At 35.9% G+C, this 16070-nt stretch overlaps 1 non-coding gene across 1 annotated transcript; it reads right to left on the bottom strand.

The window, feature by feature from the left end:
• Nucleotides 1-11374: 11374 nt before the first annotated feature.
• On the bottom strand, nt 11375-11482 carry LOC112746719 (small nucleolar RNA R71). Its single transcript, XR_003174587.1, has one exon. It is a non-coding gene; the product is annotated as a small nucleolar RNA R71 (small nucleolar RNA).
• Nucleotides 11483-16070: the final 4588 nt, after the last annotated feature.

Genomic DNA, 16070 nt, shown 5'->3' with positions numbered 1-16070 from the left:
GTTCTAAACTTGTACCCGTTAACATTGTACGCCCCAAAACGTCTGGCCTGAATCATGGGACCGCACGCAAGCAACTTCAGGTCTTTCGATTGAAGCATACTTTCCATAAGAACCTGGAACCACATAACATTCATGCTTTATATTAAAATCGGTTTTCATATAGTACTAATTCCAGGCTAAGAAAACATTGTTCAGGTTAATATTCTGTCAACCTTATGCTTGAACCACTGAGGAAATTCTGCATGGACGATACTATCTATCTTAGCTTGCAACCTTGTCTGATAACGCAAGCTTCGCTTTGTGTTTTCCGTAAATGTAATTTATTGGAGAGAAGAAAATTAGTCCAACTAGTCACTGGGAGAAAAGAGTTATATTGGTGTTTTAGAAATACATGCGTATACTTACTCAAGGAACAGAACCACGGCATCGCAGTTGACTAGCACATGATGATGAGCTTGATATTTTTTCATTGGAGTGAGTTTGAAATGCGAAACAGCCCCTAATGCCTTTCCAATAGCTGGGAACATACTTTCTCCTGAATTATGAAGAACGTCAACGGGCTCATCATCAACTCGCCCAGGTCAGTTGATTTTAGTCTCAATATTATCCAAATACCTAGAACAGAAAGTCAGGATTTTCTCAAATAAATAGCCTTCTGCAATTGAGCCTTCCAGTTGTGCCCTATTACGAACATATTGCTTCAGATGTCCTAAATACCTTTTATATAAATACAATGAAACGCTTAGTATATACACAATTAATTAAACTAAATGAACTAAAGGGGTTTATCAAATAGCTAACCTTTCTATTAGATACATCCACCTATAATGTACTAGTCCACCAAGAGTAACCTTATCAACGAGATGCACGGTAAGGTGAACCATGACGGTGAAGAAGGATGGAGGAAAAATTATTTCCATCTGACACAAGGTTTGCACAACATGATTCTGAAGCTCAGCAAGCTGCATAGGGTTTATGGCTTTCCCAAAAAGTTCTTGGAAAAATGACGACAAATTTGCAATCACATTGGACACCAGACTCAGAAGTGCATTCTTCACTAAAATTGGGAGTAATTGTTCCATCAGAATATGACAGTCATGACTTTTCAACCCAGATAACTTGCGTTGTCGCAAATTAACACAACGAGCAACATTGCTAGAGTAACCATCTGGAAAGATCACATTATGCAAAGTCTTCAAGAATACATCCCTCTGTGAATTCGACATCGCAAATATCGCAGAAGGATATTTACCACCTTCCCCCGGCCATAATTCAGGCCTTATTCCCATGCATTGTAAATCTCTGCGAGCTTTAAAATTGTCTTTTGATTTGCCGTTATCGTTTAAGATAGTGAAGACTACATTGTCACACACGTTTTTTTCTATATGCATCACATCGAGGTTATGACGCAACATCTGATCCTCACAGTACGGGAGGTCAAAGAAAACACTCTTCTTCTTCCAATGCGAGTCATCTTCATCTGTATCCTGCTCATTGCGTCTTTTTTTGGATGTCACACTTGAACTCTTCCCAAATGAAATATGCACATTAGACTGTTGCCTCAATACATCTGTTCCGGATAACTTCTTTGGCGGATCTCTACCTTCGACCTGCCCGTCAAATCTATTCCGGTCTAGTCTGTATTTGTGTCGCTAATTCAAAAAGCGTCGATGGCCCATGAAATACCATTTTTGACTGTCTTTCAGCCGATGTGGATTAGCATCCATGTTACACGTAGGACACGCTAACCCACTGTGCGTATTCCAGCCGGATAGGTTTTCCAATCCTGGAAAGTCGCTGATAGTCCACATCAGTGTCGCACACATCTTGAAAGTGTTTCCCTCTTTGGCATCATAGGTTTCAACGCCATCCCATAATTGCTTCAAATCATCTATTAAAGGCTGCAAATAAACATCTATGTTGTTACCTAGCATTTTTGGCCCAGGAATAAGCGTGGATAGAATGAAAGATGTCTGCTTCATGCAAAGCCAGGGTGGTAGATTATACAGGATAATAATCACAGGCCAGATGGAGTACTTTGTGCTCATATTCCCAAAGGGATTAAATCCATAGCTCGCCAAGGCTAGGCGAACATTGCGTGGATCCGCCGAAAAATTAGTATACTTTGCATCAAACTTTTTTCATGCTTCAGCATCCCTTGGATGCCTAAGGAAACCATCGTTATTAGACGCCTGTTTATGCCATAACATATCACTCGATGTCTAGCTGCACATGAATAACTGCTACAGTCGTGGTATGAGGGGAAAGTAACGAAGGGTCTTGGCTGCTATAGGTTTTCCATTTTTCTTCATTGGTATGTTGAGCCTAAGAATAGAGCCCGTTTTAGTCTTCTGCTTCCATCTTGAACACCCACATTTCTTGCACCTAGTCAAATTCGCATCATCACCTCGATACAGCATACAATCATTTGGACAAGCATCTATCTTGGCGTATTCAATACCCAGCTTTCTTATTGTCTTCCTGACTTCTTACACTGTCTTTGGAAGTTTTGCTTCTTCGAATGCGTCCCGTAGTAAGTCAAGAATCATTGTCATTGCCTTGTCACTCACACCGCACATACACTTGATATGATAAAGCTTCACTAAAATGATAATTTGGAGTACTTTGAGCATCTGGGATATAACTCCTGTTCTCCATCTGACAGTAGATCGTTAAAATCCCGCACCGCGCGACTTGGACTTTCATACAGGCTCGGTAACACGTCTTCATCATCTTCTGCATGTTCGATTGTTGTGATGTCCTTACTCCCATGTTGTATCGTGAAATTGAATGCCTCGTTGACCATTTGGTGCATTTGATTCACTTGGGATATCAGATTGTCATCTACTCGTCCCAATCTAGGCCTCTCTTCAACCGGCTTCTCATCATGACGCACCCAAATAGTATATCCAGGGGAAATGGTCGTAACAACAGATGGTCGTGTGCATCCTCTCTTGTTTGCATAAGTTGAAACCCGCATTTAGAACATGGACACTTTATCATGCCATCGGAGGATGCATTTGCAAACGCAAAGTCTAAAAAATGGTTCAGTCCTTGCCTATATTCCACACTACTCCGTGATTTTAAAATCCAGGTTTTATCAATATCTAGTATAGTATCAAAATATATCGAACCAATTAATAGTGACGTAAGAAAACATTAGAAAACAAACTGGTAAAATTTTGCATCCATCAGAATTATGACCATATAGTTTTAGCTAGCAACTTAGGTTTAGCGAATTACAATTGATACGAATTATAGATTTTTATAACTGATTATTTTAACAAACTTTTGAAATTAAACCAATATTCTCTATTTTTATGTTATCCTAACCGTTTAAGTCCATTTAAATTATGCAGGTGGTTCATTTTACTTTTTTAAAGATACAATAGTTAACTTGTTTAAGTTAATATGGTAACTTAATAACAGATTTGGTGCAACAATAAAGGAACAGGTACATTGCATAACAGAAATTTAAAAGTGATTTGAAAATACTCTAACAAACTATTTGAATTGATTAACGTTAAATCTGATTGTCAAACGTCGTTGTGATCTCATCCTATTTCTCCTCGTTTTCTGTTTTATCCATACACCCCAAAATTTCTATATATATGAAACTCTCCCATCAATTTCAAACCAGTTACGTGAGTTCAGTTCCCTTTCTCTTCGAAACTTTTTTCCGTTGCTAGTTAAACATAAGATTGTCTTTCCACAGGTGAGCTAACACTTTCGTGCTTATTAAATACTAACACTCAAATGAGTGGGATGTTCAACACAGCTTCATATAATTAATTCTTTTATTTTTGATATAATAATACTGGTGGTTCGTTTTTTTTTGTTCCTTTTTAAAATTATTTTTCCCTTTTTGTTTCATTCTTCCAGCTAGATGTCTGCATTATTATGAAAAAAGATTAATGAGAAACCTTGTTTCGTTGTTCGCGTGGTTAGAGCTCGTTTATTAGGTAAGCTTCTTCTTCGTCATCTTCATCTTCTTCTTCACTCTATATTCATGAGAAAAGGGTTTTAACTTTCTGAAGGCAAACAAAAGGGTCTAACTTTTTTAACAAAGGTCTTTCCAAAACCCAGATTGTGAAAGTTGGCTCCTTTGTGTGAGAAAGTTTCCTCTGTTTTTTTATTAGTGTATATATATATATATATTTTAAAAATGGTGATTTGTTGTGCTTCTTATTTAAACTGTTATGAACTATTTTAAAATGGATATTAAATATAATGGAAAAAAATTTAGCAAAAAGTCAAAATTTGAAGTAGATGCTGGTCTATATTCAGTTAGCAATTTTTTTGCACCAGAATTTACACACAGTTTGTGGAATTCTTTTTTAATATTGTTATTAGCAATTTTTATTGATATTCCATGTCAGGTTGTCTATTTCTTTGCAGAATCTTTAATTATTGGGACCCTTTGTATTATTGACTGCCATGCTTTATAGGGTGATTATGTGTGGTTGCATATGGTATGGCGGAATTGTGATAGCATCATTGTTCATCTTGTTCATGGTTCTGCTCCTTAGATACAGTTTCATGAAATACCCTACCGGGACAACATATCTAACTCTAGTTCCTGTTTCGTTGTGCTTGTATAGAATCCAGTGATGCAAGACAGAAATTAACTGCATCAATGTATTCAATGTTTGTGAATTTTTGCATGGTCTATACGATGCATGATTTGGGTGTGTAGGACCTCACCGTGCAGACTGATCATACATGACACTTCTTAATTTCAACAAAGCTACCTTTGGTTATTAATGAGTCATGAGTACTTTCTTTCTGCTGCTTTTTCATTTCAACAAAGCTACCTTTCTATAACTCTTAGGTTCGGCTTTTATTATTATTAGCCTCCTTTTTGTTAATTTTAATTCTAATTTTCCTTTTTTTTAATATAGTAATCAATAAATAATTATCCTAATCCATATAAGTGTTGTGGAAAACGAGGAAGCCACTGAAGATTGTACTTTATATGTAAACCTTAACATATTTTTTGGTTTGTTTTGGAAAAGGAAAGATAGAAGTACTGTGGATTCTTTTGCATAGGGTGGTGTTGTTTTTATGGCTAGGATGAAGGAAGGAAAAAACTAAGCTTGGATTAATATAATTGGTTAAACAGAATTATGAATTATGCAGTGTTTGTGTTTATGTTATTGTCTGATTTTCCTATTTTTCTTGAAATTGGATTGATAATTAAGTCATTTAAAGGGTTCCTATTAATCTTTTGCTACCCTTTTCTATGTTGGTTTTGGTCCCTTCATTCTCCTACTACTACGATATTGGAAGAGGCATGTGCATGTGTGAATCTCAATTCTATTTTTATTTTTTAATTAAATTTTTTTTTAATCATAAATATCTTTCTTCTTCATCATGGTCAATAGTGGCTCTTTTAGTCTTTAAGCTAAATAGCTTATTCTTGTTAGCACCATCTTCTTCTGTTTTTTGCAGTCTTATTTTGAAAGACACATAATTGGATTTTTTATTAAAATATTTGGTTTGAAAATTAGATTTTTAAAAACTAGTTTTAAAATTAAATTTTTGGTTGAATAAACTAGTTTTAAAACTGGATTTTCAAAAATTGGTTTTAAAACTGGATTTTTGGTTAAAAATCCGGTTTTAAAACTGGATTTTATAAAAAAAAAAACCGAATTTTAGATTTGGATTTAAAAAAAAAACCAAATTTAAAACCATAAAACTAGTTCTAAAGTGGATCCAGTTTGGATTTATAAAAATCCAAACCATACCACCCCTAGTTTCATATATAGCATCTTTTTGTTAGAATGGATGATTGTGCTTTGCTCTGCTTAGATTCTATTTGCTCATAAAAGTTTATTTGCTTTTGTCTTTGTCTTTGTTTTTTGTTCCAATCCCAATCCCACTTTTGATGCTAAATTTAATTTATTAGGTATATTTATTTATTATACTGAATAAAAAGTTAGGACTCTAAATATAAGGAATTATATTTTATAAATGTTGTATTAATTAATTCTTATTGTTTAAATCCGTTAATAATATAATTTGATATTAATCCTAAATTATTAAAAATACAACATTCATATATTCTAAGTTGATTATACATACACACATGATGTATAGATATTGATCGTACATGATATATGGTACCTTAATTTAGTTATCTTATTATTTTGAGTTGAAAATTTTGGTCTATTTTTTTATATACGTATATATAAAAAGATTATATATCAATATATCATTCTACTTATCATATATACAGTCATATTAATCAAATCAAGCCTTTCATTAAAAATATGTGTTAAGTAGATTTCTTATGTAATTTCCCTTCTCTTCTTTCATTATTTTAGACTAATCATAAGTTAGTTATGCGTATTTTTCTTTCTCCTCTTCCAGTATTATGATTACAGATAAGTGTAACTCTCATGATGTTTTTATTTTGTTTCTTGAAAATAAATGAAGGATCTAAACGTCGTTTTAGATACCAAAAAACAAATAAAAAGGCCTGGTTCAGGAATCCAACAGTCTCCCTTATTCTCCCACAGTCGTTGCTGTTCTTCCCTTTCTCCTGCCGGCTGTCGTGTGTTTTTCGTCTCTATGCCGTCCCTTCACTGGTTCATATTCTTGCCTTTTTTGTTCATGTCCTTACTTTTTTTATACTTTTCATTGTTCGCCATCCCCATTTGTCTGATTTTAGTTGCTTTTGTTCCGTTCCTTCTATATTTTTTTATTGGATTGCATATGTTAATTCTGGGTTAATTTTGTTGGTTGTTGCTGCTGCTATGTTATGGCTTATGAGATAAGAACTTCTTGATATGGTTTACTAATTGTCATTGAAATTATGTTATCAGCTAATTAATTTGGTATGGTTGCTGCTAGTACTGTGAGGAAGGTGTTATTACTGTGAGTTTGACCTTGGTTGATGGATTTAGATTATATGTGCATTGTTGATTTAAATTCTACTCCCTTTTTTTATCGCCAAATATAAGCAAGGTAAGTAGGGAGCAGGGAAGAGTTTCAATGCAAGATTCATTAGGGAACCCACCTCTACATAACAACTCACCTTTCTATTTATTGTAATATTATATCATACCATTAATTATTTGTTTATATATTTGAATATTGAATATCGAATTTAGTATAACTGTTGCAGTTTGTCAAGCTTGATTATTGGCTTTTGGTAATAAATAATTTTACAGTTATACAAGTTGTTTTACTTACCGGGTCAAGAATTAAATTGATATACACATTTTTAATTATGACACATTCAAATTTATTGAGAAACCAGTTATTAATCCTATTAAATAGTAAGACTTCAACTAACATTAAAACTAATTAATGTTTTTTATTTTAAACTAATTTAATTAGACTTAGTTGATTATGTTGTTAATTTATTTAAAAAAATAAATTCTAATATTCTATCAGTCTATGATGTATCATGTAATGTGCCTTATAGTGTTCCATATAGATTTCATAATTTTTTATTCCCTATTTTTGGGGTATAATTTGTATTCTCTATTTGCTTTAAGAATTTTTTTTATGTTGTGCTTGTCATGTGTCTACTAATATTGTTTTCTATACAGGTTTGTAAGGATGCTGATGAGCGGATAATTTATACGCTTTTTGGCATTATTTTTAGTATGTTTTTAGTAGAATCTAGTTACTTTTAGGGATGTTTTCATTAGTTTTTATGTTAAATTCACATTTCTGGACTTTACTATGAGTTTGTGTCTGTGATTTCAGGTATTTTCTGGCTGAAATTGAAGGACTTGAGCAAAAATCAGATTCAGAGGTTGAAGAAGGACTGCTGATGCTGTTGGATTCTGACCTCCCTGCACTCAAAGTGGATTTTCTGGAGCTACAGAACTCAAAATGGCGCGCTTCCAATTGCTTTGGAAAGTAGACATCCAGGGCTTTCCAGAAATGTATAATAGTCCATACTTTGATCGAGTTTAGACGACATAAAATGGCGTTGAACGCCAGTTCTACGCTGCTGTCTAGAGTTAAACGCCAGAAACATGTCACAAACCAGAGTTGAACGCCAGAAATACGTTACAACCTGGCGTTCAACTCCAGAAAGAGCCTCTGCACGTGTAACATTCAAGCTCAATCCAAGCACACACCAAGTGGGCCCCGGAAGTGGATTTATGCATCAATTACTTACTTCTGTAAACCCTAGTAACTAGTTTATTATAAATAGGACTTTTTACTATTGTATTAGACATCTTTGGATTATCTTTTAATCATTTTTAGATCTCTAGACCTCTATGGGAGGCTGGCCACTCGGCCATGCCTACCCTATATTCACTTATGTATTTTCATACGGTAGAGTTTCTGCACTCCATAGATTAAGGTGTGGAGCTCTGCTGTTCCTCAAAGATTAATGCAAAGTACTACTGTTTTTCTATTCAATTCAACTTATTCCGCTTCTAAGATATTCATTCGCACTTCAACCTAAATGTGATGAACGTGACAATCATCATCATTCCCCCACGAACGCGTGCCTGACAACCACTTCCGTTCCACCTTAGATTGAATGAGTATCTCTTGGATCTCTTAATCAGAATCTTCGTGGTATAAGCTAGATTGATGGCGGCATTCATGAGAGTCCGGAAAGTCTAAACCTTGTCTGTGGTATTCTGAGTAGGACTCTAGGATTGAATGACTGTGACGAACTTCAAACTCGCGAGTGCTGGGCGTAGTGACAGACGCAAAAGGAGGGTGAATCCTATTCCAGCATGATCGAGAACCTCAGATGATTAGCCGTGCTGTGACAAAGCATTTGGACCATTTTCACAAGAGGATAGGATGCAGCCATTGACAAGGGTGATGCCCCAGACGATTAGCCATGCAGTGACAGTGCATCGGACCATTTTCCAGAGAGGATTAAAAGTAGCCATTGACAATGGTGATGTCCTTACATAAATCCAGCCATGGAAAGGAGTAAGACTGATTGGATGAAGACAGCAGGAAAGCAGAGGTTTAGAGGAACAAAAGCATCTCTATACACTTATCTAAAATTCTCACCAATGATATACATAAGTGTTTCTATCCTTATTTTCTATCTATTTATTATTTATGTTCGAAAACTCCATAACTATTTTATATCCGCCTGACAGAGATTTACAAGGTGACCATAGCTTGCTTCAAGCCAACAATCTCCGTGGAATCGACCTTACTCACGTAAGGTTTATTACTTGGACGACCCAGTGCACTTGCTGGTTAGTTGTATCGAAGTTGTGAATGAAAAACAATTTATTAAGACATGCGCACAGAGTTTCTGACGCCGTTGCCGGGGATTGTTCGAGTTTGGACAACTGACGGTTCATCTTGTTGCTCAGATTAGGTAATTTTCTTTTTGTTTTATTTTCAAAAAATTTTTCAAAAATCTTTCAAAAATTTTCTCCTTTGTTTTCGAAAAAAATTAAAAAAAATTAAAAGAAAATACAAAAAAATTATAAAAGCATAAAAATCAAAAAAATATTTCATGTTTCTTGTTTGAGTCTTGAGTCAAGTTGAAAGTTTGGTGTCAATTGCATACTCATCTTGCATTTTTCGAAAAATTCATGCATTCATAGTGTTCTTCATGATCTTCAAGTTGTTCTTGGTAAGTCTTCTTGTTTGATCTTGATGTTTTCTTGTTTCATGTTGTATGGTGTTTTTCATATGCATTATTGCATTCATAGTGTTTATACATGAAAAATTTTTAAGTTTGGTGTCTTGCATGTTTTCTTTGCATTAAAAATTTTTCAAAAATATGTTCTTGATGTTCATCATGATCTTCAAAGTGTTCTTGGTGTTCATCTTGACATTCATAGCATTCTTGCATGCATTCATTGTTTTGATCCATAACTTTCATGCATTGCATCATTTTTCATGTTTTTCTCTCTCATCATTAAAATTTCAAAAATAAAAAAAAAATATCTTCCCCTTTTTCTCTCTCAAAATTTCGAAAATTAGATTTGACTTTTTCAAAAATCTTTAAAATCTAGTTGTTTTTATGAGTCAAATCAAATTTTCAATTTAAAAATCTTATCTTTTTCAAAATCTTTTTCAAAAAAATCAAATCTTTTTCATTTTTCTTAGTTATTTTCGAAAATTTTAAAAATATTTTTCAAAAATCTTTTTCTTATATTTATCTCCTAATTTTCGAAAATAACATCATCAATTAATGTTTTGATTCAAAAATTTCAAGTTTGTTACTTGCTTGTTAAGAAAGATTCAAACTTTGAGTTCTAGAATCATATCTTGTGATTTCTTGTGAATCAAGTCATTAATTGTGATTTAAAAAAAAATCAAATCTTTTTCAAAACTAATTTCAATCATATCTTTTCAAAAATATCTTTCTATCTTATCTTTTTCAAAATCACATCTTTTTCAAAAATTTGATTTTAAAATATCTTTTCTAACTTCTTATCTTCTTATCTTTTCAAAATTGATTTTCAAATTTGTTTCAACTAACTAACTAACTTTTTGTTTGTTTCTTATCTTTTTCAAAACTACCTAACTAACTCTCTCTCTAATTTTTGAAAATATCTTCCCTCTTTTTCAAAATTTCTTTTTAATTAACTAATTATTTTAATTTTTGATTTTAATTTTCAAAAAATTACTAACCTTTTTCAAAAACTATTTTCGAAAATCACTAACTCTTTTTCAAAAATAATTTTCGAAAATTCTCCTTCTCTCTTATCTCCTTCTATTTATTTATTCATCTACTAACACTTCATCTCACCCAAATTCGAACCCCCTCTTCCATCTGTGTTCGAATTTTTTTTCTTCTTTTTTTCTTCTACTCACACAGGGACCTCTATACTGTGGTAAAAAGGATCCCTATTATTATTATTTTTCTGTCCCTCTTTTTCATATGAGCAGGAGCAAGGACAAGAATATTCTTGTTGAAGCAGATCCAGAACCTGAAAGGACTCTGAAGAGGAAACTAAGAAAAGCTAAATTACAACAATCCAGCAAGCACCTTTCAGAAATTTTCGAACATGAAGAGGAGATGGCAGCCGAAAATAATAATAATGCAAGGAGGATGCTTGGTAACTTTACTGCACCTAATTCCAATTTACATGGAAGAAGCATCTCCATTCCTGCCATTGGAGCAAACAATTTTGAGCTGAAACCTCAATTAGTTTCTCTGATGCAGCAGAACTGCAAGTTTCATGGACTTCCATCTGAAGATCCTTTTCAATTCTTAACTGAATTCTTACAGATCTGTGATACTGTTAAGACTAATGGAGTAGATCCTGAAGTCTACAGGCTCATGCTTTTCTCTTTTGCTGTAAGAGACAGAGCTAGAATATGGTTGGACTCTCAACCTAAGGATAGCCTGAACTCTTGGGATAAGCTGGTTAAGGCTTTCTTAGCCAAGTTCTTTCCTCCTCAAAAGCTGAGTAAGCTTAGAGTGGATGTTCAGACCTTCAGACAGAAAGAAGGTGAATCCCTCTATGAAGCTTGAGAGAGATACAAAGGACTGACCAAAAAGTGTCCTTTTGACATGCTTTCAGAATGGACCATCTTGGATATATTCTATGATGGTCTGTCTGAGTTATCTAAGATGTCATTGGATACTTCTGCAGGTGGATCCATTCACCTAAAGAAAACGCCTGCAGAAGCTCAAGAACTCATTGACATGGTTGCTAATAACCAGTTCATGTACACTTCTGAAAGGAATCCTGTGAATAATGGGACGCCTATGAAGAAGAGAGTTCTTGAAATTGATACTCTGAATGCCAATATTGGCTCAGAATAAAATATTGACTCAGCAAGTCAATATGATCTCTTAGAGTCTGAATGGAATGCAAGCTGCATCCAACAGTACTCAAGAGGCGCCTTCTGAAGAAGAGGCCTATGATCCTGAGAACCCTGCAATAACATAGGTGAATTACATGGGTGAACCTTATGGAAACACCTATCACCCCTCATGGAGAAATCACCCAAATCTCTCATGGAAGGATCAACAAAAGCCTCAATAAGGCTTTAATAATGGTGGAAGAAACAGGTTTAGCAATAGTAAACCTTTTCCACCATCCACTCAGCAACAGACAGAGAACTCTGAACAAAATACCTCTAATTTAGCAAACTTAGTCTCTGATCTATCTAAGGCCACTGTAAGTTTTATGAATGAAACAAGGTCCTCCATTAGAAATTTGGAAGCACAAGTGGGCCAGCTGAGTAAAAGGATCACTGAAATCCCTCCTAGTACTCTCCCAAGCAATACAGAAGAAAATCCAAAAGGAGAGTGCAAGGCCATTGAATTGATCACCATGGCCAAACCTGTAAGGGAAGGAGAGGACGTGAATCCCAGTGAGGAAGACCTCCTGGGACGTCCAGTGATTAATAAGGAGTTTCCCTTTGAGGAACCAAAGGAATCTAAGGCTCATCTAGAGACCATAGAGATTCCATTAAACCTCCTTATGCCATTCATGAGCTCTGATGAGTATTCCTCTTCTGAAGAGAATGAGGATGTTACTGAAGAGCAAGTTACCAAGTACCTTGGTGCAATCATGAAGCTGAATGCCAAACTATTTGGTATTAAAACTTGGGAAGATAAACCTCCCTTGTTCACTAATGAACTGAGTGATCTGGATCAACTAACATTGCCTCAGAAGAAACAGGATCCTAGAAAGTTCATAATACCTTGTACCATAGGCAACATGATATTTGATAAGGCTCTGTGTGACCTTGGTTCAGGGATAAACCTCATGCCCCTCTCTGTAATAGAGAAACTGGGAATCTATGGGGTGCAAGCTACTAAAATCTCATTAGAGATGACAGCACAGTTCAAGAAAATAGGCTTATGGACAAGTAGAGGATGTGTTAGTAAAGGTTGAAGGCCTTTACATCCCTGCTGATTTCATAGTCCTAGATATTGGGAGGGATGAGGATGAATCCATCATCCTTGGAAGACCCTTCCTAGCCACAGCAAGAGCTGTGATTGATGTTGACAGAGGTGAATTAGTCATTCAATTGAATGAGGACTCTCTTGTGTTTACAACTCAAGGTTACCCTTCTGTAAACCTGGAGAGGAAGCATAAAAAGCTTCTCTCAAAACAGAGTCAACCAGAGCCCCCACAGTCAAACTCTAAGTTTGGTGTTGAACTCCCATATCCAAACTCTAAGTTTGGTGTTGGGAAATCTCAACAATGTTCTGAACATCTGTGAGGCTCCATGAGAGCCCACTATCAAGCTATTGACATTAAAGAAGCGCTTGTTGGGAGGCAACCCAATTTTTATTTAACTATATTTTTTACTAGTTATATGTCTTTGTAGGTTCATGATCATGTGGAGTCACAAAATAAATATAAAACTTGAAAATGGAATAAAAAACAGCAGAAGAAAAATCACACCCTGGAGGAAAACCTTACTGGCGTTTAAACACCAGTAAGAAGTATATGGCTGGCGTTCAACACCAGAACAGAGCATGGTTCTGGCGCTGAACACCCAAAATGGGCAGCATCTGGGCGTTTGAACGCCAGAATTGCACCCTGGAGAAGAGCTGGCGCTGAACGCCCAGAACAAGCATGGTTCTGGCGTTCAACGCTAGAAATGGGCAACAAATGGGCGTTCAACGCCCAGAACAAGCACCAATCTGGCGCTGAACGCCCAGAGTTGTGTGCAAGGGCATTTTGCATGCCCAATTTGGTCCAAGGTTGTAAATCCTTGAACACCTCAGGATCTGTGGATCCCACAGGATCCCCACCTACCTCCACTCATTTCTTCTCACCCCTCTTTCACACAATCCCATAAACACTCTTCCCCAAAACTCTTCACCAATCACCTCAATCTCTCTTCCCTATCACCACTTCACCACTCACATCCATCCACTCCTCCCCATAAACCTACCTCATAAACTCCACCTACCTTCAAAATTCAAAATCACTTTCCCACCCAAAACCCACCCTTATGGCCGAACCTTACCCCCCTCCCTTCCCTATATATAGCCCTCCATTCCTCCTCATTTCCACACAACACAACCCTCTCTTCTCTTCTTGGCTGAATACACCACTCCCCCCTCTCCTCCATATTTTCTTATTCTTCTTCATCTATTCTTTCTTCTCTTGCTCGAGGGCGAGCAATATTCTAAGTTTGGTGTGGTAAAAGCATAAGCTTTTTGTTTTTCCATTACCATTGATGGCACCTAAGACCAGAGAATCCTCTAGAAAAGGGAAAGGAAAGACAAAAGCTTCCACCTCCGAGTCATGGGAGATGGAAAGATTCATCTCCAAAGCTCATCAAGACCACTTCTATGATGTTGTGGTCAAAAAGAAGGTGATCCCCGAGGTCCCTTTCAAGCTCAAGAGAAATGAGTATCCGGAGATCCGACATGAAATCCAAAGAAGAGGTTGGGAAGTTCTAACAAACCCCATCCAACAAGTCGGTATCCTAATGGTTCAAGAGTTCTATGCCAATGCATGGATCACTAGGAACCATGATCAAAGTATGAACCCAAACCCAAAGAATTATATTACAATGGTTCGGGGGAAATACTTAGATTTTAGTCCGGAAAATGTAAGGTTGGCATTTAACTTGCCTATGATGCAAGGAGATGCACGCCCCTACACTAGAAGGGTCAACTTTAATCAAAGGTTGGACCAAGTCCTCATGGACATATGTGTGGAAGGAGCTCAATGGAAGATTGACTCCAAAGGCAAGCCGGTTCAACTAAGAAGACTGGACGACAAGCCTGTAGCTAGAGGATGGTTAGAGTTCATACAACGCTCCATCATCCCCACTAGCAACCGATCCGAAGTTACTGTGGATTGGGCCATCATGATTCATAGCATCATGATTGGAGAGAAAGTAGAAGTTCATGAAGTCATCTCCCTTGAACTCTACAAAAATAGCCGAAAAGCCCTCTTCTTGGGCAAGGCTAGCTTTTCCTCATCTTATTTGCCATCTATGTTACTCAGTTGGAGCTTTCATAGAAGGAGACATTCCCATTAAGGAAGAGAAGCTCATCACCATGAGATCCCGGAGATGCCTCAAATGTATTTTCCTCCACAAAACTATTGGGAGCAAATCAACACCTCCCTAGGAGAATTAAGTTCCAACTTGGGACAATTAAGGGTGGAACATCAAGAGCACTCCATCATCCTTCATGAAATAAGAGAAGATCAAAAAGCAATGATGGAGGAGCAACAAAGACAAGGAAGAGACATAGAAGAGCTCAAGGACATCATTGGTTCCTCAAGAAGGAAACGCCACCATCACTAAGGTGGACTCATTCCTTGTTCTTACTTTCTCTATTTTTCATTTTCTATATGTTAAGTGCTTATCCATATTTGTGTCTTATTACATGATCATTAGTATTTAGTAACTTTGTCTTAAAGTTATGAATGTCCTATGAATCCATCACCTCTCTTAAATGAAAACTGTTTTAATTCAAAAGAACAAGAAGTACATGAGTTTCAAATTTATCCTTGAACTTAGTTTAATTATATTGATGTGGTAACAATACTTTTTATTTTCTGAATGAATGCTTGAACAGTGCATATGTCTTTTGAAGTTGTTGTTTAAGAATGTTAAATATGTTGGCTCTTGAAAGAATGATGATAAGGAGACATGTTATTTGATAATCTGAAAAATTATAAAAATGATTCTTGAAGCAAGAAAAAGCAGCAAAGAACAAAGCTTGCAGAAAAAAAAAGAGAAAAAAATATAGGCAAAAAATAAAAAATAAAAAGAAAAAGCAAGTAGAAAAAGCCAAAAGCTCTTAAAACCAAGAGGCAAGAGCAAAAAGCCAATAACCCTTAAAACCAAAAGGCAAGGGTAAATAAAAAGGATTCCAAGGCTTTGAGCATCAGTGGAGAGAAGGGCATAAAGGAATAAAATCCTGGCCTAAGCGGCTAAACCAAGCTGTCCCTAACCATGTGCTTGTGGCGTGAAAGTGTCAAGTGAAAACTTGAGACTAAGCGGTTAAAGTCAAGGTCCAAAGTAAAAGAAGAGTGTGCTTAAGAACCCTGGACACAATCTGAAAAGGTTCACCCAGTTATGTGTCTGTGGCATTTATGTATCCGGTGGTAATACTGGAAAACAAAGTGCTTAGGGCCACGGCCAAGACTCATAAAATAGCTGTGTTCAAGAATCAT

The sequence above is a fragment of the Arachis hypogaea genome, chromosome 14, assembly GCF_003086295.3.
Source record: "Arachis hypogaea cultivar Tifrunner chromosome 14, arahy.Tifrunner.gnm2.J5K5, whole genome shotgun sequence".
Taxonomy (NCBI): domain Eukaryota; kingdom Viridiplantae; phylum Streptophyta; class Magnoliopsida; order Fabales; family Fabaceae; genus Arachis; species Arachis hypogaea.
This window is presented reverse-complemented; position numbering and strand designations above follow the sequence as displayed.